The following is a 24,071-nucleotide window of genomic DNA, read 5'->3' as shown; positions in this document are numbered from 1 at the left end:
CCTTCGGTGAACACGTAAGGAAGCTTCTTGGCTCGGGAAATGGCCCACACTTGGGGGAAGTGGCCAGAGCCCGAGACGCATGTATTTCTTTTCCTGCCGTCAGGGAGCAGACGGGGGCCTCACCGTGACGTCACAGGAGTGATAGTCAAAGCCACAGATGAGACCATCCGGTGCCCAGCCCGACCAATACTGTTTCTTAAAATAAATACTGAAAATGACTTCCTATCAAAGGAAAGACAGATCTTGGCCATTTAATTTTGGCCTGGAGATTAATGAAGACATAAAATATACTCTGGCTAAATAGTGGAATTATTTTCAAGTTTTGCCCTAGAAAGATGTACTCCATTTACCCAACCCAGAACTTCACATTTTGTCACAAACATGTGACGGCTTTGTGAATGCGGAAACGTGCGGCATCCCCATCCCAGCAAGGCAGGGGCTCCTGGCCAGGCGGGGCGGGCCTTCCCCCGGGGCCTGTGGTGAGGGGCGGGGCTGAGGAGGACCCCGCTGCCCGGCAGAGGCTGAGCGGGAGTCCGTAACCGCCTGGTGCTACCAGCTATGCTCGCAGCTATGCCAGGAATGTGCATGCACATCCCCATTCACTGATTTCCTGCTGAAGAGATGGCAGCCGAGAGGGACGCCTCGTGTTCCTCCCATGTGCTTGGCATCAGAGCCAGACTGTGCCCTCGCAGCGCTTTGCCCCAAGCCTGGGGTCCTTCCTAAAGTCACACAGCTTGTCCTAACAGATGCGCAGCCTTTTCCAAAATAAAGGGAGGGGGGCGGCAACGCTATCATTCATCATTCAGACACATTCAGAGAGACCCTGTGGGGTGCGGGTGCCTGCACGGAACTGGGCATGCACAGAAGCCTCAGACAGCCCTGCCCGCAGGGACTCAGATGAAGGCCAGTGTAACCCATCCAGCATTACAGGGGCCGTGAAAAATTCTGTTGCTTCTTGTCCTGCCAGCACCAAGGACAGGGACGCCTGCATCTCACCGCTGCCTCGTGAATGGTAAGGCACCCCGCTGGAGGAGCCATCAGCGTGAGAGGTGCGGCTGGGAGGTGAGAAGGCAGGTTGGCGTGCAAGACGCCCTGTCCGTGGGCTGCACCCACACACTCAGGATGGCATCCAGAAACCCTCAAGTAGACACCTCACTGAGTGCAGGCCATGAGCCCTACTGGGGCCTTGGACAAGCAGCAGCCCAGGGGAGAAGGAGATCTCTCTGGACAGTAGGACTCACATGTGCAAAGGCACAGAGACAGAAGAGAGAAATGACTGCGTGTCTGGAGCCACTGGCCACTGAGGCACGGAGGGCATGGAGTTCCCGGAGCAGCAGATGGGCCGGGTGTGGGTCCCCGGGGACAGCCGGCCTGGTCAGGCTCTGATGAGCTGCTGCAGGCCCGGACACCACGGTGCTCCTGGGAGGACATCTCACGATCGGGCTGTGTCTGGGAGACGGCTGTCCAGGGCCAGAGAGGGCTGGGAGGCTGGCCCAGGCTCAGGCCCAACACAGAGGGCACGCAGCAGAGTGGGGAGGAGGCAGTCCCTTTCAGGGATATTTAGGTCAAACTGACGGAGCTCTGAGTCAGTGCCCCTCAGCTGGCCTGGTGAGGAAGAGGATGGGGTGGTTTCTGGGCCCCGGGCAGGGTAACCGTCTGGTTGAGCTGGGTGTCTGTGCACAGCTGTTGTGATGTCACACAGTAGGAGACTGGTGGCCACATGTGGGGAATCCCACAGTTTGGAAACAAAGGTTTGGGAGCCATCACCACTTGGTCGAGAAACTCCCCCCAAAATGGCATTTTGAGTCCAGAGAAGGGGAGGCAAGGCCAGCGGCCAGCAAACAGCATCATTTGTGCAGTGGACAGAGCGAGCCAGGAAAAGTCTGCAGAGTGCTGGCCGACAGGCGGACAGAGCGCGCCCACCGCCCTCCCCTGACACCCTGTCCGGCTGGAACAGTAAGAAAGCTTTAGCTGGAGAGATGGGCAGCGGGAGCCCAGGGCACCACTGCGCAAACAGCAGGGCTCCAAGAGCAGGCAGGCTCTTAGGCTTCTGGGAAAAACAAAGGAGCTGGGTCTGATTGCTGCCCAAGTACAAGCCCCAGAAATAGGGAGGAAGCGATTTATTTTCTCTGAAGAAAGTCCCAGGGGAACTGCCAGGGCAGGGGCACCCGGAGGATGGAATGGGGTGGGCGGGGATGCCATGCCGGGCAGGGGGCACCAAGTGGGCCTCGGGAGCTGAGGAGCACCTGGAATGTGCCTCCCCCCCTCTGCCCACCCGAGGATGTCCTTTCTAAACAAGGCAAAACCCCCATGTGGAGGGGCCCCCAGGGCACAGAACATGCCAGGTGGGAGACCAGGTGCAGTCCCCGACTTGCCGGCAGCCCCAGGGAGCAAACCCTGGCGCAGGGAGGGCTGACCTTGAGCTTGGCTCCCCGAGGCCCCGGAGGGCGGGGCTCCGAGTCTCAGGTAAAGGAGGCTCCCAGGGCGGCCGCTGTGGCGGAGAAGCACAGTGGTTTCCTTGATGACCTGCACCCATCCAGGGAGCTTCCTCTACACGTGGACCTCACAACGGGGGCGAGGACTGGCAGCCAGCCCGCTTGGGGTGTATGTCAGACCCGCAGGGTCCAAGCACCAGCACGGAGAGTCCCCCCACCACAAAGTCCTGGGCACATGCCAGCCTGGCCAGTTGCAGCATTTCACTCCGCCTAGCGGGCGGCCTTGGAGAAGTGCTGGGGTCACCTGGCGGGGTCAGCGCCCCAGCTCTCCTCACATGGGTGTGTGAGACCAGGAATGACCATCTCCACTCTGATGATGTCGGGGTGGTCACGTTCCCCCTGGTGGGTTGCTGAAAATTGAGTGGGAGGGTTCCTGTGATAGCCTGGCAGCTGGCGCACAGCTGGAGTAGATGCACGTCAGCAAGGACCAGCTGCGGCCGAGCCCACCCACCCGCCACCCTCCTGGAAACACAGCCATGGCTCCAGGCCCGGCTTCCCGACAGTCCCCCAGACGAACCTGCCTCTGGGTCCAGCTGCTTGCCACCCCCCTCCCCACCCCAGGATTTCTTCTTGAGCTTCTTTACCTTCTCACTCTCAGTGTCCCGGAGCCTAAGAAGCAGTTTGCGTGGAGGCAGTGCCCAGTAGCTGCTTGCCGAAACAGAGCAGGAAATAAAACACAGAGCCATCGATTGCTGACAAAACCGCGCACCCACACACATCATGTCTTGGGTGGGGGCCTCTTCCCTCCCCTGGTTACTGGCTCAGGTTGTTAGGATGTGGACTTCCCATCCTTTCCTGGAAATGTGACGTTTCTGCCACAACAGTCCTGGGGGCAGGAGATGGCCATCCCACGGAGCCCGGCTGGCCCACACGCCGGTTTGTGGACACCGGGCCTTGGGGCCATCTGCCCCTGCCCTCATTGTCTCACCATCCAGCTTTCCCACTGCATGCAATACACACACAAAGACAGTGACAAGAAATCCTGTTTTTAAAAAATGATATAAAATGCAAACCCCCTGCCTTCCCTGCCCCAAGCCAAAATGCAGCAGTTCCTTAGTGAGGACGTTCTGTGGCTCTAAGGTGATGCCTCAGTCAAGGGGCACAGTCTCTATGAGGTTTCAGGAATCACAAGTGGGGGACAGAAACACCATTAGCGTGTCTCTGGGATCCAGAAAACCAGTGCCAAGAGGGACTTGCGTGATTACGGAGTCTGGAAATTTGTAATGTGCTCCGGAGAATTCTATAGAATTGTGGTCTGTTAAACTTGAGAAACTGAAATGCTTCACTTGTAGGAAAGCAGGTACCTCTGTGCGCTGGGGTCTGACAGAGACAGGCAGTGCTGGGCCTCGAGGGTGCAGGCAGGTGGGACATGGTGCACTGAGAAAATTCCGTCCCTCCCTTTCTTTCTCTCTGTTTGGGGAAATAACACTCCCTAGGTGCTGAAGGTAGATCGTGCAGGTGGGGCACAAGGGTGTCCGTCGGAGGCCACCTGGGACCCTGTGCAGCACCAGCGTTACTGCAGACTGGAAACTGCAGTGCAGAGAAGGGGAGGGGCCAAGCAGATGCTCCATGCGGGGCTCAGGAGACAGGCCCCTTCCCCACCTCGTCTTGCTGTTGCAAAAGGCACTGTGGTCCATTCCTATGGAGCCCCACTGTAGCCCAGGCCTCCCTCAGGGCCCCAGCGGCACAAGGGAAATGCCGACCCCACGACGCGCATACGCTGGGGTCACTGCCTCATGAGCTTACCTTCCCCAAAGCAAGAGTGTGGCATTCACCCCCCTGGAAAGCACATTTCATGCCGCCTTTCCAATAACTGATGTAGTCGGGATTTCCATTCTGCTTCCCTCTGCACATCCTTGAAATGAGCCAGGCCTTCACATCTTTAGAACTTGCTCCACGAGAAAGCAGAGAATCCAGGCCGAAGCTCACGGCTCTTCAGGTTAACACTGCACCTGCAGCTTCTATGCACAGAAGGAAAGAGCCTGAAATCCAACGTAATTTGCAGACTTTGCCCGCCTGGGAAGCTGACCCAGCTCCGGGGAGGCTGACCCAGCTCCAGGGAGGCTGGGGGGCTGCAGGAAGGGCCGCCTTCCTTCCCAGACGAGGACCATCACGGCCACTTCCACACACAACTGTCCCCGAGAATCCAACGTCGGAGCCTCTGGGGTCCCTCTGCTGGGACCCTTACCTCTCCTTCTTAGCTGCCAACTCGATCTGTCCACTATTAAAAATGCAGCAGATGGTACATAAAATCTGAAGCCACTTCCAAAACCACACACAATCCAACTCTGGGAGGCAAATAAAGTCTGATTAATCATCTGGAACAGAAGCCTCAACCTCTAGCTCACTGAAAATGTGATTATTTCTGTACATGTTTGAATATTTTCTGGAAATGCAAGAAAGTGTCCATTTAGGGTATGACAGTTTCTGGCTGCGCAAGAATGGAAAGCGGTTGCCCTTTGCTGGCACCTCTCTAGAACTGCCCATCATGTCCTGATTCCCTCCTATTTCTTTTTCTCTTTGCTAACGACCCATAATGTGTGGCAGGGCTGGTCTTCTCCACTTCCTGTCAGGAGGGCACACAGGGGCCTACAGTTCTTTGTATACCACGTGCATGAGCTTCCACAAGCCCGGTGGTCTACAGCAGTACAGCCCTGCAGGCCAGAGGTCCGAATCCAAGGTGACGCTGGGACCGCACTCCCTCCCGGGCTCCGGAGGAGGGTCCTTCCTGCCTCTTCCAGCTCCTGGGCCTGTGGCCACATCCACCCCCCATCTGTGCCTCCATCTTCACCTTTTCACTGCTGTCTAATCTTCCTCCCCTTCTTATGAGGACCTTGTCATTAACTGCAGGCCCCTTGAATCCAGAATAATCTCATCTCAAGATCCTTAATTTAATTATGTCTGCAAAGACCTTTTTCTCAGGAAGGGTCCCATTGCAGGTTGTGGGGGTAGGTTGCGGAGTCGCCTGAAGGGTCGCCACTCCACCCTCCGCATGCTGCGTCCAGCCTCTGGCTATTGCTGGCCCGCACACATTCACTTTGGGGGGATCTCGGTCAGGTTTTCATGTATCGAACATGAATGTTCTCAGGGAGAAGCGGCCCAGCCGGCTGCCTGCTCCCTTCTAGTGCCACCCAGTCCCAGCCTGCTCCGGCCACAGCAAAGGACCACAGACCAGGTGGCTTAAACAAAGATGTGTCTTGTCTCACATTCTGGAGGCTGGGAATCTGGGTCAAGGGGCTGGCCGGGTAGGGTTCGTTCTAAGGCTGGGAGCCCACCGCCGCTTGCTGTCCTCACATGACCTCGCCTTTGTGCACCTGCAGACAGAGAGCAAACCCCTCCGTGCCGTGTAAGGCACCAATCCAAGTCCAATTAGATCAGGGCCCACCCTTGTGGCCTCATTTACCCTTGATTAGTTCTCTAAGGCCCCGTCTTCAAATACGGCCCCTCTGGGGTTAGGGCTTCAACATATACATTTTGGGGACACAATTCAGTGGGTAATTAAGCCCCAAATATTGCACGACATGCAACTATACTAAAAAACATTCATTGAAATTTTAACTGAAATTCAAATTTAACTGCTCATCCTGTGCTTTATTTGGCAACCTTAGCTTAAACCCAACCTTCCTTCAGAAGGTCAGGCAGGTGCTGGTGGCCAGAGACTCAGACCTCCTGGGGGTCCTGCGGGTCCTGAAAGTGGCTCCCGCTCAGCACGCAGGCGTTCTGTCTCCAGCACTGTGTGTGTCTAGGAACAAAGCCCTCTGAATGCTGCTTGGCTCTGTCCTTCTCTGGCCTGCCTGGAGGTGACCTCAGAGTGGGCCCCTGCTACAAGGCCCAGCCCCACTATGAATTTCATGATTTTCTCCCGTCTATTTTGAGAAAACACACTTTTGAGGGTCTGATGAGAACTATGGGGATCAGGTACATATCTAGTGACACAAACCACTGGTCAACCCCTCCAGGCGATGACAGGTCCCCTTACCCTGTGTGGGCCCCAACCCCAGGATAAAGCCAACTACACAGGTGCCCCTGACAGACTGACACCAAAGGGAGTCATTTTAACTGTCCCCTCCCCTCAATTCCAAGCTAATTCTCAGTCATAATCATGTTATAACTTTGACCCATTCTTTCGTTATAAAACAACTCACAATTTTAAAAGAATAGATTTCCTTTGTAAAGATAACACTACTCAACGAAAAGTTCATGCATGAAATGAATCTGCACATAGCAAACAAATAACACGCCAGGCCACCTGCAGGCTGCGTCCCTGTTCTAAGGTTTAAATGCAAATGGAAACTTCAGGCGCTCAAGTGGAACCACAGAATGGAGGGACCTCACGTTCTGGACGTCCCTGTTATACTCACTCTGTGTGGCTGCGGATTTCAAATCCCGCTCAGTCATCTCAAGCCTGGTGCCCTGGGCGGCAGGGCGGGTCTGTGCTCTGAGGGAGCTGGCACACTGCCACACTGCAGTGGGCTTCCACTCAGAACGAACCTGCGTGAAGAGCACAGGTGCGGGGCCAACTCTGTAACTGGGGGTTTAAAAATCAAAGTCCACTTGGAGAAAGCCCTGCTTAAAGGTTGAGTAAACATAAGTGAATTTGAAGTTTGTGTATGTGTATAAATGTGTATGTATATGTGTGTATGTGTATATGTGTGTGTATATGTATATTGTGAGTATGTGTGCGTATCTGTGTGTTTGTGTATATATATGAGTGTATGCGTATGTGTGTGTATATATGAGTGTGTGTGTATATGTGTGTGTATATATGAGTGTGTGTATATGTGTGTCTGTGTGTGTATATATGAGTGTGTGTGTGCACATGTACAGTTAAAGCTCAGCAGTAAATAGTGTAATTGTTTAGAACCTAGACTAACAAAAAGTCTCCCATGGGCAGGGGTATTTGTATCACTGAGGTGTTCAGAATTGCCAGTGAAAAGTGATAGTAAAAGCCCACCGGCTCTTCTTAGGTTTTATTCTTGCTTTTAGATTCTGCACAGGTAACGCCCCGTGTTCTGCCTGCCCTGGGCCGCCTCCTCCCACTGCCCAAGGGCAGCTTCCCTTTGCACCTGCCCCCAGTAAGCCACTGGCTCTTCCAGGTCCTGAGTAGGGAGGCCTGGAGACACTCATCGCGTTCGGGATTCTGACGTGCAAAACGTGGCCCCAGATGTGGACTCTCGCGGCAAACCCAGGGCTCCCTCCCTTGTCACGGTACCGTGTGCTCCCTTTGTATCTGCCAGACACACCCTCAGACTGCCGCCTGACCCACGCCCTGCCCTGGGAAGGCGCATCATCCCCATTTGCAGATGGGGACACCGAGGTACAGAGGACGGATGCTCCTAAGCCGTACCATGCCAAGCAGTGGAGGCTGCCTCCCAGACCCCCTCAGCCCACCCCAGCCGGCCCCCTGTGGCGAGCGGGGTCCCCTCCTGCAGCCCTGTCTGTGGGCTCACCCCACGTACTTACTGATCTCTCTGCAAATTCACACCTTTGGGCCTGATGAGGAAGGCGAGGCAGGGATGGGCCTGACCTTCGCGGTCGAGTGCTTCCCCGCCAGTGTGCGCCCACGTCCCGGCTACCCTGCTGCTGGCACTGGGACCGCGTCCATGGAGCAGAGAGCTGCAGGCAGCGGAGAGCCAGGCCCGTGTGAGGGCGTGGCTGGGGCTGTCCATCTCTCCTAATCAGGTCGCCCTGGCAGCCCGGATTTGTCAGACTTCTGGCCGCTTCCCCAGTCAGATTGGTGACAATATGCTGCCCTGTTCCCCAAAGCAACTTGGCCCAACAGTGGTGTTCAGGGCAGGACACCAACATGGAGCTGAGATGGACTGGAAAGAGCACCGAGGCCAGGCCCCGAAAGCTAAGGAATCTGTCCTGGTTCAGGCGGCACCAGGGGCCTCTGCCGCTGCCAGATGACACGGGCCAGGCCTGCTCTGGCATCTCCGAGCTGGCGGCACTTTGGACCTCATCTGTGACGGGGGCAGGTGGCCCCAGAAGCTGGTCTGAGGACAGCTGGCAGGATTCCTAGTGACGGCTGGCCTACTTCATGTGTAGGCAAATGCATATCCTAAAACTGCAGCCTGCAATAGGTCGTCACCAGCCAGCACGGCTGGCCTGGGACAGACCTCCTGCTTGAAGACAAGCAGGTGTGTGCTCTTTGTGGGTGCTGTGTGCACCCAGTGGAGGAGCAGGCACCCCCTGCGGAGCACAGGAGCCCACCCTTCCTTCCATGAGGGACACCCTCAGGCCTACAGCCCTAGATTTCCCTCCATCTGGAAAGAAACAAGACTCAGAGCAGCATTTGACCTGAGCAGGGGTCATGCTGAGGACGGGCAGTGTGCATTCCTTCCAAAGGAGGACTGGAGACCCCAACCCACACCCCGAGCAAACAAACAGCCACCGTGTGTGTGCCGACCAGCGCGGGAGCCATGTGCTCGCACCCGGGTCTAGTCACCGCGATCACTGCACTGTCTTCTCCATTATTTGCAAAGCAGAGGAGGATTTGTAAGTGGACATCGGCCAGAGAGACGTGTTACAGCCCCTGTGCCTCTGGGGCCCCTGGGCGTTCCTGTCGGGGGTCCCTGCTTCTCCTAGTCTGTGCCACCAGATGACTGCAGGACACCTGGTTAAACTCGCACTTAGATGAACATGAAGCGAACATACCTTTGACAGGTGAGGTGAGGGCAAGAGGCAAGTCCAGTCCCTCTGTGAAGCCAGCTAACCCCCGCCCCCGAGTCCTCTCCTCTCTTGCCATCATCCCCTTGTCCTTGGAGCATAGCCTTCAGCTCTGGCCTTTGCACAAACACAAGGCCTGGTTGTTGGTGGTGTGCACCTGCATCTGCTCAGTTAGACCCCTGACCCAACATCCTGCCCCAGGTCACCAGGAGGAGGCCGTATGGAGGGGGTTAGCCCCTTACTAAAAAGGGGTGTTCCCCTGAGGCCTCATCTTGGAAGGAGATGGAATCAGCAGAGAGAAGCCTGCTCCCCTGTTGAGAACATTCTAGAATAGCCAGGGTCTGCAGAAGGAAGCAGAAGGCTTGGTGTGGTCAGCCTGAGTCCAGGCCCCACCAATGCCCCAGCTTGGTGCATGCGGGGGTAATGCACACAGGAAAAGGCCTAACTGCAGCTGTTCACCTGTGCTGATGCCCAGGGGGAGCAGGCCAGGCCTGGGGTCTGAGGGGGAGGTGCCCACCCTTCCTGTGGCCCCTCCAGCTCCGCCCCCACCCACCGACTGCCCTGTGTGCTGCAGGCTGACCTGTGGGACCAGGCCTGCAGGCTCTCCTGTCTCCTGCTCCCAGGTGGGCTCAGCTAAGGTGAGGATGGGAAAGACATAGAGGTCACTGAGCCCCTGCCACAGGCCCTACAACCGCAGCCACTCCCTCCAGGGAGGAAAGGGCTCCTGCCCAGGCCTCTGGGCAGGTGGTAAGGTTCCCTCTGCTCTGGCCCTGGGCTCCCCCCACCACTGGGTTCCCTTCTGCATCTTTGGAAATAGGGGCAGCATTGACCATCTTTATCACTGATTTCCAGCCAGCAGTCTGAGTAATACCGTGTCTTAATAACAAATCTTTCATAAGACATTGTTCGGTAGCGGTGTTGGGATCCACGCAGCTGGTGGACTTGAGTGGTGCACTGGTCAGAGATGTGACCAGCGTGGCATCTCAGAGCCGGAAAGCCGCTGTCTTCCTGCCGCCGTGAAGGTCAGAGGGGGCTTCCATTTCTCGGGTGGTGCCGGGGGCTGAGCCCTGGGTCGTCCTGGGAGGGCCTCTGGGAGGCAGCTTTCACTGCCGTCTCTAGCAGGTGAGGTGAGGGGGCAGAGGGCTAACGCCAAGGCCACCGAGCGCAGTTTGGGAAGTAAGTGGTGGGTCCCTCTGCTGAGGGCTTTGATGACATCCAGCACCCCCTTCCCATGGCCCCAGCAAGCTCCTTGCTCCCCACGTCCCCGGGGCAGAGGAGAGCTGGATCTGGAAGGACACCCAGGCGTTGTGCCCACGCTGACGGAGAGCCAGGCTGCCGGGAAGACCCTCCTCCTTATTAAAGTCCCTATAGCCTTTTTCTCCTCCAAGGTTCACTGATGATGAAAAATGCATTTAATTCTACCAGGGCTGTGCATTCATTTCCATCATGCTCGTGATGGCCGGTGGAAATTAATGTGCGCCTAGGCGTCTGACGATTTATCAATAACAGCCCCGGTCTCTGTACCTTTGAACTCCAAAAAGAAAATTAACCATTGTCATGAGGGCAGTGCCCTCCCACTTTCAGATTCAGCAAGGTAATCAGACTCTCTCTATTGATCCCATTATTGCCCAGCCTTAATTAGCACCTGATTCGAGTCCACGGAGCCTCTGCCGTGTATCAGCTGGAGCGGCGGGCCTCTGTGCTTGCTTTTTAATTTCCAGCAATGACCTGATGCTTATGAGTATGTCCACTTTCCATATTTATACTGATTGCTTTCCCATTCACTCCACTTTCCATTATGAAACACACATGGACAAGTGTCCTAGAACAGGCTTAATTGAGTTCAAGTTGCGTGGCTGGACATCAACTAATGTTAAAAGCACGTTCTGTTTCAGCTAAGCTATTGTTTGGCCCCAAACCAAATGGATTGCAATTGTTCAAAGAGAATGCATCAAAAAGTATAAGTGGGGAGAAATGCAAAATAAACCATCTTTGTCATGGTGACTCTCTCCACAGCCAAATAGATGGTGGCAATGAACACTGGCGTCAGACACAAAAACCTTCCCTACATCACACAGAAGAAATGGTAAAGCACATCTTAAAAGAAGTGTGCTTCACAACTGGTGTCAGACACAATCAAACACGTGTCTGCCAAGGGCCAGGCACTTGATGGGAATCTCTCTGGCCGAGTGACAGCCCTCAAAGACAAGGATTAACATCTGCCCATCGAAGAGGAAGAGCAGGTTCCTGAGGGCAGGACTTGCCGGGTGGGCACAGCCTGGAGGCAGCGGTGCTGGGGACCCGGGTCTCACACTATGACCTGGGCCATTTCCACCTTCCTCCCCAGGCGTCCGCCCCAAGGTCCTGGGTGACTGAGCATCCCTTCAGTGGTTGTCTGTGAAGACACCAAAGTTACACATTTTAATTTTACTAACGTGCATGTTGCTGAAAACTCTGTTGCCCTAAGTCAAGGGTAGAGTGACCGAGGAAGGTCTCACTCCGTAGGTTGAGCCGCTCGGCCTTAAGGCAGGACCCAAAGTTCACTGTGTTTGACTCAGGTGAAAAAGGCCCAAAGCTGGACGGAGGCCTGGTCAGGCAACAAAGGCCGGCCTCTGCGTGTGCCGCTCATGGCCTCCACCCAGCTGGGGGCACGTCTGCACTGAGGGGGCACCTGGTCCTCGGGGACAGCCCTGAAGCGGGCAGGCTCCTCCCTGGCCACAGCCTCTGGCTCACGTTGCTGCTGGAGAGCCTGTGGGCCGCCCTCTTCGATCTTCAGAGCAGCTGCTCATGCTCCTGACTTAGCAGACGGCTTCTGTGGGCTCTGGAGTCCCGGCCCAGGCTGGACCTCAGCCTCCCGCTCACCACGCACAGGCTGGTGGGAGTCAGGGAGGAGAAGGGAGAGGGGGGGGCCTGTGTGACAGGTGCTGAGAGCCAGAGGCCTGGGCGTGGGGTTCTGTAGCTCAGCAGGCTCTGGGCGGAGGGCGGGAGCCGTTTCCTCAAGGGAAGGGCACCTCTTTCTGAAGGGTGTCATGAGAGAGGATGCCAGGGAAATGCGTGCAGATGTCCAGAGCCATCACTGACCCGGGGACTTCAGGGGCACGGCTCTTACTGGATGACCCGAGGAGATGGTCCTCACATTCCAGTATGAGGGCTCGTCCTCAGAGCAGAGGGGGACCGCTGGTGGGACCCCCGGGCAAGGACAAGCAGTCCAGGCCTCTCCCCCACGTGTTCATTCCCCTCCGGCCCTCCCACCACATGGCAGCCATTTTGGTACATTTAGTGAGTCCCTTCATGTGTAAGAATTTTGACTAAATGTGTGCCATTGTTTTAAAAATATGAACTTCAATGCATGTAAACAGGAGGGTGTTATCAGCCCCACTGTTCCTCCACCTTCTTGAAGGTCTGCGCCTTCAGACGGTCTGTGTCTGTATGTCTGGTCTGTTGCTCTTCCCCCATTGCAGGGGGAGCAGAGACAAGCTCCGTGCAGATTCCCACACATTCAGGTACAAGGGGAGGAAGGAGGCCTGCATGGTGGCGAGGGACAGACTCTCAGTACAGCGACCATGTGGATGAACACGCGCCGGGCTCAGAGGTGCGCCCGTGGTGTGGACCCGTCCCTACACCGTCCAAATCCAGGGTCTCTGGGCCCTGCTCGCAGAGGAACGGCAGCTGCAGGCTGGGAGGGGGCATGCGGAGCCTCTGGGGTACTGGGAATGTTCTAGACATAGATTTGGAGGGGTGTTCTGATTATGGGGTTGCTGACATAGGTAGAAATCCACTGAACTGTACCCAAAAGATGAGTGACTTGACGGTGTGAATGACTCCTCACTTAGAGATAAACAGTTTCCTGGGGGGGCTAGTGTGGGGAAGGGCAGGTGTGCCAGGTGACAGGGAAGGAACCTGGAGGAAAGATGCTGGACCAGCCAGGCTGTCGGCTCGTCCCATCAGGGGCGACGGGCGCTCAGCCCCAGGCCCCACCCAGATGCACTGCAGGCCAATGGGGAGAACTTTAGAGCGAGGTGCACGGAGAACGTACTAATACCGTAAAATCTCAGTGCAGTGACGGGGTGACTACCCTTACCCTGGTGTGCATTTAGTGACACGTGTAAGTATCAAGTCATGATGTTGTACATCTGAAACCAAAGAATATTGTGTATCAACTATACTCCAATAAAAATTATTTAAAAAGTAAAGAAAGCATTCTTTTCAAAAATAAAAGCAAGAGACAACAGCATTAAGATGTTTTCCTAAAGTCAAAAAACAAAGAGACAGAAGGATGGAAGCTCTGCCACCCGGTGTCAGCCAGGCCCGCAGGGGGGTCTGCAGGGCGGATCCGGGCACCCCCGTGTGCGCCCTGGGCTGGCATAGATGGGTGGGGCTGGCTCCAGGGCCGTGACCGAGGACGATCTTGGGATTGGAGGCTCCACTCTGGCACGAGGGGTGGCTCTGGGGGTGCTGGTGTCATTCCCGGACAGGCGGGACTTTGCCCAGCTCCCAGGGCCCTGGGGTTTTGTCACGGAGCTCAGGGAACTTCCCCTTCTGCCCACGAAACGCACATGCCCCCAGGACCCCTTTGGTCCGGCCCTCTCTGTGGCCCTGGGCTGCTCACCATGCCTGTGTGAGAGTAGGGAATCAAGAAATAAGGGTGGGATTTAACTAGTGGCTGGGTGGGGGTCTCAGGAAAGAGGAGCAGGGGTGACAGAGAGCCCTGTGCGTGCCATGTGGGTGCGGGGATAGGGGCCTGGGCTCTGTGATGGACACGCTGTGCCTCAGACACACGTGGGCACAGGGTGTGGTCAGGTCCCAGCTCAGAGGGACGTGTCCTGCTGGTCTGGGGGCTGGGAGAGGTGGGGGACCTGGGCAAAGAAGGAAGGGAGGGAGGGACAGGTAAATAAATGCTGGCTCCTGGGCAGTTGGTTTGTTTTGGCCCAGACAGGCCGAGGCTTGTGAGGTCCTAGAGTGGCAGTGGCCATGTTCATGCCCTTTAACATGTCCCTCAAGGCCAGGGTTCTCAGAGTGTGTTCTGTGCACCACTCGGGGTCCAAGAGAAAAGTCCAGGGTATTCATAAGCTCATAGCCATCTTGACACCCTAAGAGGCCATTTGATTGACATCTGTGCTGATGTCCAAAACCCATGGCAACAGGGAGACCGTCTGTCATCTTGGCATCAGGGCAGTGTCACCAAACTGTCACTGTCTTGTGTGCTCAAGACCGCATGAGAAGCTAGTTGTTAGGGAGCCAGATGAGCAGGTGGACACACGGATGGATCCACAAAACCCCGGTCCTACCTGACCGCGTCCTGGCGAAGCTGCACCGAGTACTATGATCCTGGAGTGCACATCTTTTTAAATATTTTGTCTGATAAAATGGGAATCGCACTTGGCCCGGTTCCGTGCACGGACGTGAGGGTCCCGAGGAGAAGCTCATGAGTAACCGAATAGCCAGGCGAGCTGGACGTTGTCTCAGTGGATCAATGTGCTTCCTTGAAAGGCACAGAGTGGTCACCGGGACTTGGGTGTGTGGCAGGCACGTTCTAAAGGTGGGCAGAGAGAGTCCCTCATTTCAAGGAACACCGGCCGTGCTTATGAGCAGTGATATAATTAGGAACAGCAGGCAAAACCTCAAATTTTAGAAACACGTACCTGCCCCTGCAAGGTTGACAACTTTCCAATATTTAAAAACTGTTCTGAGGGGGTAAATAGTGGTATTAACGTGATTTTTTTTGATACAGATAAGGAAATGGGTTCCTACTTGGAAGCTGGACATAACTCAGTGGGCCAGTATTTTCCAAATAACCAGTGTGTGATGTTGTAAAACCCTGCGTGTGTAACAGATCTGTTCAAAGACAGATCAGTGCACAGCTTTCCTTCTGACGGGCGGTGTGAGCCATCACTGATGTAGCTTCACACCCTGCACAACACTAGTGTTTAAAAACGACCACTTGTTAGGTTTTGGTGTAGCATCAGAAAATGTATTTAAAAAAGAATATCCATCACTAGCTGAGAAGTCTATTTAAAAAGTCTTCCATTTTTCAATTAGCTATTTGCATGAGGTCGAATTTTCTATATAAGTCACCTGAAATACCAGATGCCACGGCTGGCATGCAGAGTGAGGCTGAGAGCCAATCTGTCTCCGCTGAACCAGACACCATGGAGATTGGCGGAAATGTCAAACACTACCACTCTTGTCACATCTCTTACTTTGTTTCAGAAAATGGTTAATTTTAATTAAAGATATGTTGTTTGTGTTTACATGTAATGGGTTTATTGCAATTTTTAAATTCATACATAAGCCAACATGTCCACAATCTTCCCTGTGAATTCCTCACCTGGTAAGTGGCAATAGAAATAACTGAGCTGAACAAAAGGTCCATGGGTCCTCACTAATTTTTAAGTGTGGGAAGGATCTGGGGTCAGCAGCATGCTGGCCACCCCCGCTGCAGCCTTGGGGCATCTGAGGGGCTCTTCTCGTGTTTACCTGTCCATTTCCACGCCTTCTTTCCTTGAGAGCGGCGTCTCTGGGGGCTCGCCTGGCATGGCCCTCCACCTGTCCCACCAGACTTCTCACTAGATGCTGGACTGGCTCATGGCTCAGAAGTGAGCTAAAACCTAACTCTGTGACCTGGACACTGACCTCCCAGACCCCAGTGTCCTCCAGCGAATGTACCTGGAGACTGGCCCCTCTCCTTCCCACTCCACAGGGCTGCTGAACGTGCAAACTGTGGCCATGGGTGTCCTGCCACTTCTTAGCTGCCACCTGCTCAGGGTCATGGGGGCCCAGACACAGCCATACCCCAGGCAGACTGGAGGGGCTGGAGGACCCTTCCTGAGCAGGTGAGGCTGAGCTGGGCCTTGGGTTGGAGCAGGTGTGGAGCTGACGATAGGGAAGAAGGTGGGCACCTGGTCTAAGAACAGAGCAGAGGGTCCTTTCCTGGAGAATTAGTGCAGCTGGTGAGGGAGGGGAGGGGTCAGTAAGTTCGGAGATGGAGCCATTGTTGGGGTGCATCCTGCCAAGGCACCCACTTAGACCATGCGCATTGCCTGCAGATGCCCCAAGCGTCTGGGTAAGCACACCCCCTCCACCTCCCCCGGTGAGTCCGCTACAAGTGTCCGGCTCTCTGGGCCTAGAGTTCTCCCAGGCAGAGTGCATCTCAGCCTCGTTACTGTCCCAGGAGCTGTCCTCTGTTCTTCCAGAGTGGCCGACACAGCTGAAGCCATCGAATATGGCCTTTGACTTAGGCTGCGCCATGGCCACTGCAGGGCTGTGTCCAGGGGCCAGGCAGGGTCAGAGTTGGGCACGGCCTTCTGTATGGCCCAGGGCACCCTGCCCTTCTGGAAGGAGGCTGAGGGTGCCAGGCTGGCGGCTCTCAGCCAGGAGGACGTGGGCTCCTGCACAGCACCCTCTGGTGCTGAGGACAGTCACAGGAGCCATGTTGCCACTTCACTGTTCAGCCCCCAGATCATCTCCAAGACACGCAATTAAAGCACAGATCAGATCACCTAAGGGCCCAGGTTCCTTTTGTTTTGTTTTATCACATGTCACAAGTCTGGAGCAGAAGGCAGCTGAGCTCTCCCATTCAAATGTCACCCAAGATGTCTCACAGTCCTTCCCTGGCCAGGGGGGTCGCAGTAGCAGGAGCAGACCCAGGTCAGGTACCCCGGCCCTGGGCAGGTGGGCCACTGGGCCCATCTCCATCTCCTCTGCTGTAAATGGGGGTGTGAAGGGCACCCACTATTAGGACGCAGACCAGTGGGCTTGGGGCTTGGCGCCCACAGAGACATGTTTCGTTGGTGTGTTTGTGCGTGTTTGGAGACCTGGGGGGGGCCTCAGCACTGCCAAGACCCCGGATGCTGCGTGGTGTCTCTGGGCTGTCCTCTTGGGGGCAGACACAGACCCATCCTTCCCGGGGTCCCTGTCCCACGCCTGCCGTCTCCCAGGCCTCGAGCACCGGGCCCCGGGCCCACTCACTCACTTTTGTGCTCTGCTGGGCTTGCAGCCTGGAAATCCATCGTCACCTCCTGCGTGTGACGCAAAGCATTATGACAAGCCCCGGAGCCCCTCCTCCCTCCCACGGGGCCGCCTGCACCCCTGGTCTTCTGTCTCGGGGCATCTCCAGCCTGCAGTCCAGTTGCTTCCATGTCATGAGTGGAGCTTCCTTCCTGGGACTGCGGCCAATCCCACCAAGGCTTTAGGTCTGTTTTCTCACCAAGCTTCTGTCTCAGATTCTGCTTTTATCTGGCAGGAAACTTTTTCTTAAATTAATTTTTATTTATATCAGCTTATTTAAAAAATAATTTATAGTAAATTAGTTCAACCATTGTGGAAAGCAATATGGAGGTTCCTCAAAGTGCTCAAAATAGAAATACCATTTGACCCAGGAATTCCACTTCCAGGAATTTACCCTAAGAATGCAGGAGCCCAGTTTGAAAAAGACAGATGCACTCCTATGATTATCACAGCACTATTTACAATAGCCAAGAATTGGAGACAACCTAAGTGTCCATCAGTAGATGAATGGATAAAGAAGATGTGGTACATATACACACAGTGGAATATTATTCAGCCATAAGAAGAAAACAAATCCTACAATTTGCAACAACATGGATGGAGCTAGAGGGTATTATGCTCAGTGAAATAAGCCAGGATAAGAAAGACAAGTACCAAATGATTTCTCTCATTTGTGGAGTTTAACAAAAAAGCAAAACTGAAGGAACAAAACAGCAGCAGACTCACAGAACCCAAGAATGGACTAACAGTTACCAAAGGGAAAGGGACTGGGGAGGATGGGTGGGTAGGGAGGGATAAGGAGGGGGAAGGAGAAGGGGGGTATTATGATTAGCATGTATAATGTTGGGGGGCACGGGGAGGGCTGTGCAACACAGAGAAGACAAGCAGTGATTCTACAACATCTTATTACGCTGATGGACAGTGACTGTAATGGGGTTTGTGGGGGGGACTTAGGGTAGGGGGAGCCTAGTAAACATAATGTTCTTCATGTAATTGTAGATTAATGATAATAAAAATATTTAAAAAATAATTTATAAAAACTGTTTTATTCTAATGTATCCCTCATACTAACTTACTTTTTTTTCTGATTCAGTGGTGTGCATGCACTGTGCTGGGGCTTGAGACGTCCTCCCTGCCCTAGAGGGGCTCCGTCGTCGGGGGATCCAGCCCATCAGACAGGCAGCTGGAACGCAGTGGGCCAGGTGATGTGCTGGCATTTGTCCATATAGAGCAAGTGATTTTTTAAATGCTAGGAGTTCCGCATGGGCCTGCATAACTGAGAAGTACTTTCTGCATGAGTAAGGGCAACACCCACTGGTTTCAGAAATGAACCCCAAGACCAGTGGCATATGCAGAGGAAGTGTCTTTCTCACTTGGAAGCCATCTGTACAGGGCTCAGGGCCAGGCTCCTGCCTCTGTGGCTGCGTGATCTCCAAGGCCTTGGTCACCTCTGCTTCTAGACAGCATGAAGGAGAATAGATGGAGAGAAGTTCCTCAATTCTGTCGATACATCGGTGAGAACTAGTCACGTGGCAGTAATGAGTTGCGAGGGGAGTGGGGATGCAGTCCTTGCCCAGCCAGCCACTTCTCAGCAAGAGCTCTCCTAGCAGAAAGGAGGTCAGGGGACAGCAGGCACGACCGTTGTCCATGGGCCGGGCCTCCCCGATCTGGGGAACTCTGTCATTCTATGGCAAGGACCCACCCACTGTCCCGGGGATCTGCTGTGCCAGGAGATGAACCCAAATGTAGCTCGTCAGATGGAGGCGCGTTTTGTTTAATAATATAGAATTGTGTTCAATGCAGGCAAGGGCATCTCTCCCTGAACCTGCCATCTCTGGGTGGCCAGCAAACAGTAAGATGCAGAGCTTGGGCTCAGAAAGAGAAGGAATGGACACTGTCCCCTGCCATGTGGCTGGAAGCCAGGACCAGGGACCGAGAAGGTCAGGAATGGAGGCTGTGCAGGGTCTTAGCTGTAAGAAGCAAACGTAGGTGCTTCTCTCCTTCTACCACATCGTTACGCTGGTCCATGTGGCAGTCTGGACAAAAGGCTCCATTTCTGCTGCCGCCAGCTTGGTCCAGCCCACTGTCATGCCCACACTCAAGCCATAACCCCCCAACCAGTTTCCCTATTTCTGATTCACCCCCAATGTGGACACCACATTGCGAGCAGAATGACGGTTTATAATATAAATTAGGTTATGTCATTCTCTATAAGTATATTCTAATGTTCAGTGAGATATGATTAATAACAGCAAAAGGCTAGAATCAGCCCAAATACCCACCCACGGAGACTTGTTTAATCAGCTTTGTACCTGCACACAACCACAGGCAGCCCAGAGACAGAGGCGGCCGGGGAGAGTTCACCTTGCTGATAGGGAGTCATCGCCAAGATACGTTATTAAATGAAATGAAAATACACAAAAAGAACGATGCTCTAAAAATCTTTTCTTGTGTAGAAATGGAAAAAGTGGAAGAAAAATAAAACAGCAAATCAGAAATGAATTAAAATGGTTACTTATGGGGAAAGGAAGATACAGGGGGAAGAAAAGAGATGCATCTCTGAAAACACCCTAATAGGTTTGATTTTGAAACCAGAAGAATCTTCGAATACCTTTTAAAGATTAAATCGAAAAGAAAATAAAACTAGGAAAATGTGAAAACAACCTGAAGAGAAACTGCATTTCAAGTTGGCGACACACACTCACACACACACACACACACACTCACACACACACAATTATGATGATTGACTTTGAAGGCAGTATTTTGACTGTGTCGCTCTAGAAGAATACATTCTACATTCAAAACAACTGCCTTTGGAAGTCTTCCTGTTAGAAGCAATATCGTTACTTTGAAACTATCTTACGACTATTTGTGTGACAGAAACACAAGTAATTATGTTGATGTCACTGGATTCAACATTTCCAGCTTAACGTAAAACAGACGCAAATGCACCACAAAAGAAGTTAAGGAAAAACCCAGTAGTCTTAAATCTGAAATGAAAGTGGCATAAACGAAGGACTTTTTTTCTCTTTAAAGGTACATTTTATTCTTATTTCCCTTAGTTGAGTAAAAATGCCCAGAAGCATTGACAGTCCAGAGCAATAAGCACCCTTGGATGCAGATTATGTTCTCCAAACACCGTTTCCCACAGAGAGTCAGGGTGTTTCTGAAACATGGCTCAGTCCAGGTCTCAGGCAAGAGCTTTGCAGGATAGGCCGGGAATGTTTCTGCACCAGAAACAGTCCCACTGCGGTGTGCCAACAGGACATGGCAGTGAAGGAGACAACTTGAACATCAAAAAGGTGACTGGTATCAACTGAAAGGCTTTCATAATTCCATCAGGACTCTCAAAAGCAAAACAGAAGTCATCATTGGAGGTTGCTAGGGTAACAGCTCATTCCTCTGAAAAATGGAGGAAAAGAGTCAACACTGACCTTGCTTTTCCTGCGGAGTGAGTCCCAGGGCACCTCCAGAGTTGATGAAGTCCTTTATAGAAGCATGCCAGGCCGTAAATTCAGAAGGAACGAGAGATGGCAAAGGTCCCACTTTGCAAACCCAGTGAACGAGGGGTCCTAGGTACGGTCATCAGTGGATGGCAGGCTGTGGGCCAGGACCTAGTGGGGACAGTCATGACAGACGGGTGGGGCTATCCTGCTCTGGACTTAGGTGAGCAGCACAACCAGGAGAAGGTGCACACCCGCACGATTAACCGAGATGGAATCCATTCTCTAGATCTAACTGCGGTTTATTAGAAATTCGGGAATTGCAGACACTTTAATGATGCAAAAAGGAAGTGATTGGACAAACTCAAATAGTCTTCAGGTCATATAACCTGATATTTCCACAACAAGCTTAAAAAGCACCCCCCTCAAAAAAAGAAGGGGGAAGGGGGAATGGATACAGATGGAATGAACCTCAGGAGACATGATGACCAAATGCACGTGTCCGTGGCTCTTGATTAAGCAAATCACATAGCAGAGGACGCTTGGGGACGACTGAAGGCATTTGGATGTGGTCAAGTGAACTTTATCAGCTGCCTGAGATCTTTAGCAGATGGCAGAGTTGGGACTCAAATCTGAGGCACCACAGCCCTTGCTGTTCCCACACCATGATTTCCTCCCATATAATATGAATTTAATATGAAGAAACCTGCTGAAGAAGCCAGCATCTGATAAGGACCGACAGAGTTTGATGAGTGAATGAATGACGGCACGGCCAAGCAAAGGACCCCGAACATTTTGACTGGAGAGTGAAGGCTCCATGCAGTTGGTCCCCATGCGTCTGGTGGGACCCGTCCCCTGGGTTCCCTGGAGGCTCAGGGAGACTCAGGGTGACCAGTCACTCGGGCACCAGTCTGGGGTCCTGAAGCTGCTCGGAGCCGCCTGTCCTGGGAGCAGAATCACCACCACAGTGAGAACGGGACGCAGACCCGTGTTTGTGTGGTTGTGGAGGAAGTGCAGGTCTGTGTCCAGGGGGCACTCAGGCTTCTCCCAGAGCAGCTCCTTCTGCTCCAGGCCCATGGGCCCCACCCCCAGCCAGGTCTCAGTGGGGAGTGGGGCCCAGAGAAGAGGACACTGAGCTCGGGGAACAATGGATTCGACCACACGCCTGTGACTGGGATGCGCAGGGAGCGGAGGGGCAGCGTGGACGTTTTACTCAGTGCACGCCCGGTATTGCAGTGAATCAGGAGGGGGCTCTCCTGAGAACACAGCTAAGAGCCCTCAACTCGGTGAGTCCATCAGCAGGATAGAGCCAGAGGCTTTCGTCAAACAGGACACGTCTGTTTCTTTCTTTTCTTTTTTCTCCTGGAGGCAAACACTTCTATTCAATGGGAACATGAGCAACAGGCCAGGCCTTTGCCAGGTGGGAATGAAAGGTTTGGGGAGGATTCCTTTCTCAGCCTCCTGAAGGGAGGCAGGCTCTGAGGTGATCTGCGAGGCTTCTGTCTGGGGATGACGAGCAGCCGGGATGGCGAGGGGCAGAGCGCTGGCTGCAGCTGGAGAGATGCCGCTGGAGGAGGTGGCACGGAACAGCGCGCTGGCCGAGGGCCCAGGGCATCTGCCTCTGCGGCTTCCTCTGCCACAGCCCTTCCGGAGCAGGGCACGGAGCACGCTCCCAAGATCCAGCCTCGGGGGAACTGGAATCTGTCTTGCAGTGAGCCACCAGCATGGCTGGGCTTTGGTGTAGGTGAAGGGACTTCACAGAGGACAAGCTCAGGCCCAGGAGTGTCCCCAGGGTGGAGAATGACGCAGCAGCCGGCCTGCTTGCAGCCTGCATCTCCCAGGCCCTGTGCACTCGGGATGCAGCCCATCTGCATCAGCGTACATCCTTGCATGTGCCCAGGAAGGCAGGTGCAGCCCTCCAGCAGTCTCTGCCCAGGTGAGGAGTGTGGAGACGCCTGGTGCCCTATGCCCCCAGAGTGTGTGGGAGGTGAGGTGTTCTGCCAGGAGACATCTGGCCAGGGGACTCTGACCCCTGCTTGCCAGGCTGTGATCAACCCAGAGGAGCCATGCGCCCATCTGGGACTGCAGAGCTGGCTCGTGGCCCCACCTTGTGCGTCTGCTGGTAACCCCCTGCCTGCCCATCAGACCTGTCCCTTTCTATGCAGTGGCCATCGCGTGGCCTCTGCCTGCAGACGGCCAGCCTGCTCCCTCCACATGCCCCATCCCCTGGCTTTGTTAGGAAGATCTGCTTTCTCCTTCGGAGTCCCACTGTCCCTGTGGGATTTCACTTGGACTTGGGGCTACGGGCCAAGCCTGTCCTAGACCCCAGGAACCAGGGCCTCTGTGATCTTCCTAGTGAATTTCCATTGGCTTCCCACTATCCCCACGACCCTCTCTGGCCCTCCGATTTTTTGAAAATAAGACCGAAGATGCCTATTTCAGTCCCACAGACAGTGAGTCAAGCCCAGTGCTGGCCCAGGGGTTGGGGGAGCAAAGATGGGCGGCCAGGGTACAGGGCAGCTGCAGGAACAGGCTATGGTGGGGATGTGTGGGCAGGCGGGAAGGGTTCTATATCTGAGCAGACTGTAAGGGGCTGGAGGTAGGGTAACTGATGGGTGAGGACCTCGGCTCCCCACAGCCCCGAGCTCAAGTCCTGACAGTCTCTGGAAATGACAGACCCCCACAGGCTCTAGTGACCTGCTTCCTTGAGGAATTCAGGGTGTTTATCCTTTAAAATTAAAACAGCACAAACCACCCACATGCACAATGTGCCTGTGGGACCAGTGGCCTGAGGTGGTGGGTCTGGGTGCCCTGCTGTGGTCTGGGGTCCAGATCAAAGCACCCCAAGGCACCCCTCAGAACGGCCGTGAGCAGGTGAGCAGCAGCCCTGCCCACGTGGACCACATTCAGAACCTGAGCTCAGCTGATGGCCTGCAGCATATCACTTCTTACCTTTTAAGTAAGTTGGGAAAAAGTAACTGCTTAATTCAACCTCAAAATTAGCAAACCCATGCAAATTCAAATTTCGTCTATCTCAAGGCAAAACAACTAAAACAAGGATACCATTAAAGGGTTGTGGAGAATCAGGCACTCTTTTATTTCTTGATGGAAATAAACAGGAAAATGTTTTAGGAAGACCATTTGACAGCAGATGTCGATACATAAGCGATTCCCAACACTGCAGTGCCCTTTGGAGTCCGCCCTACAGAAACACGGAGGGTGTGAGATTAATGTGTAAGCGTGTTCACGGCAACACTGTTTTTAATAGAAAACACTGTTGTGGAAATGCACATTGGAAAGAAAAAAGTGGGTCTATGTGCAGTGACCTGTGGCTACATCTGCCTTCTGCAGGGAGGGAAGCCAGAGAGGGAAGCAGGTTTGTTTTGACACCACTTCATAAAATAAGTGTGTGTGCGTGTTAATATGTGAATAAAAGAAAAACCACACTTCTACG

The sequence above is a fragment of the Manis pentadactyla genome, chromosome 10 (assembly GCF_030020395.1).
Source record: "Manis pentadactyla isolate mManPen7 chromosome 10, mManPen7.hap1, whole genome shotgun sequence".
Taxonomy (NCBI): domain Eukaryota; kingdom Metazoa; phylum Chordata; class Mammalia; order Pholidota; family Manidae; genus Manis; species Manis pentadactyla.
Note: the sequence above shows the minus strand (reverse complement) of the source record.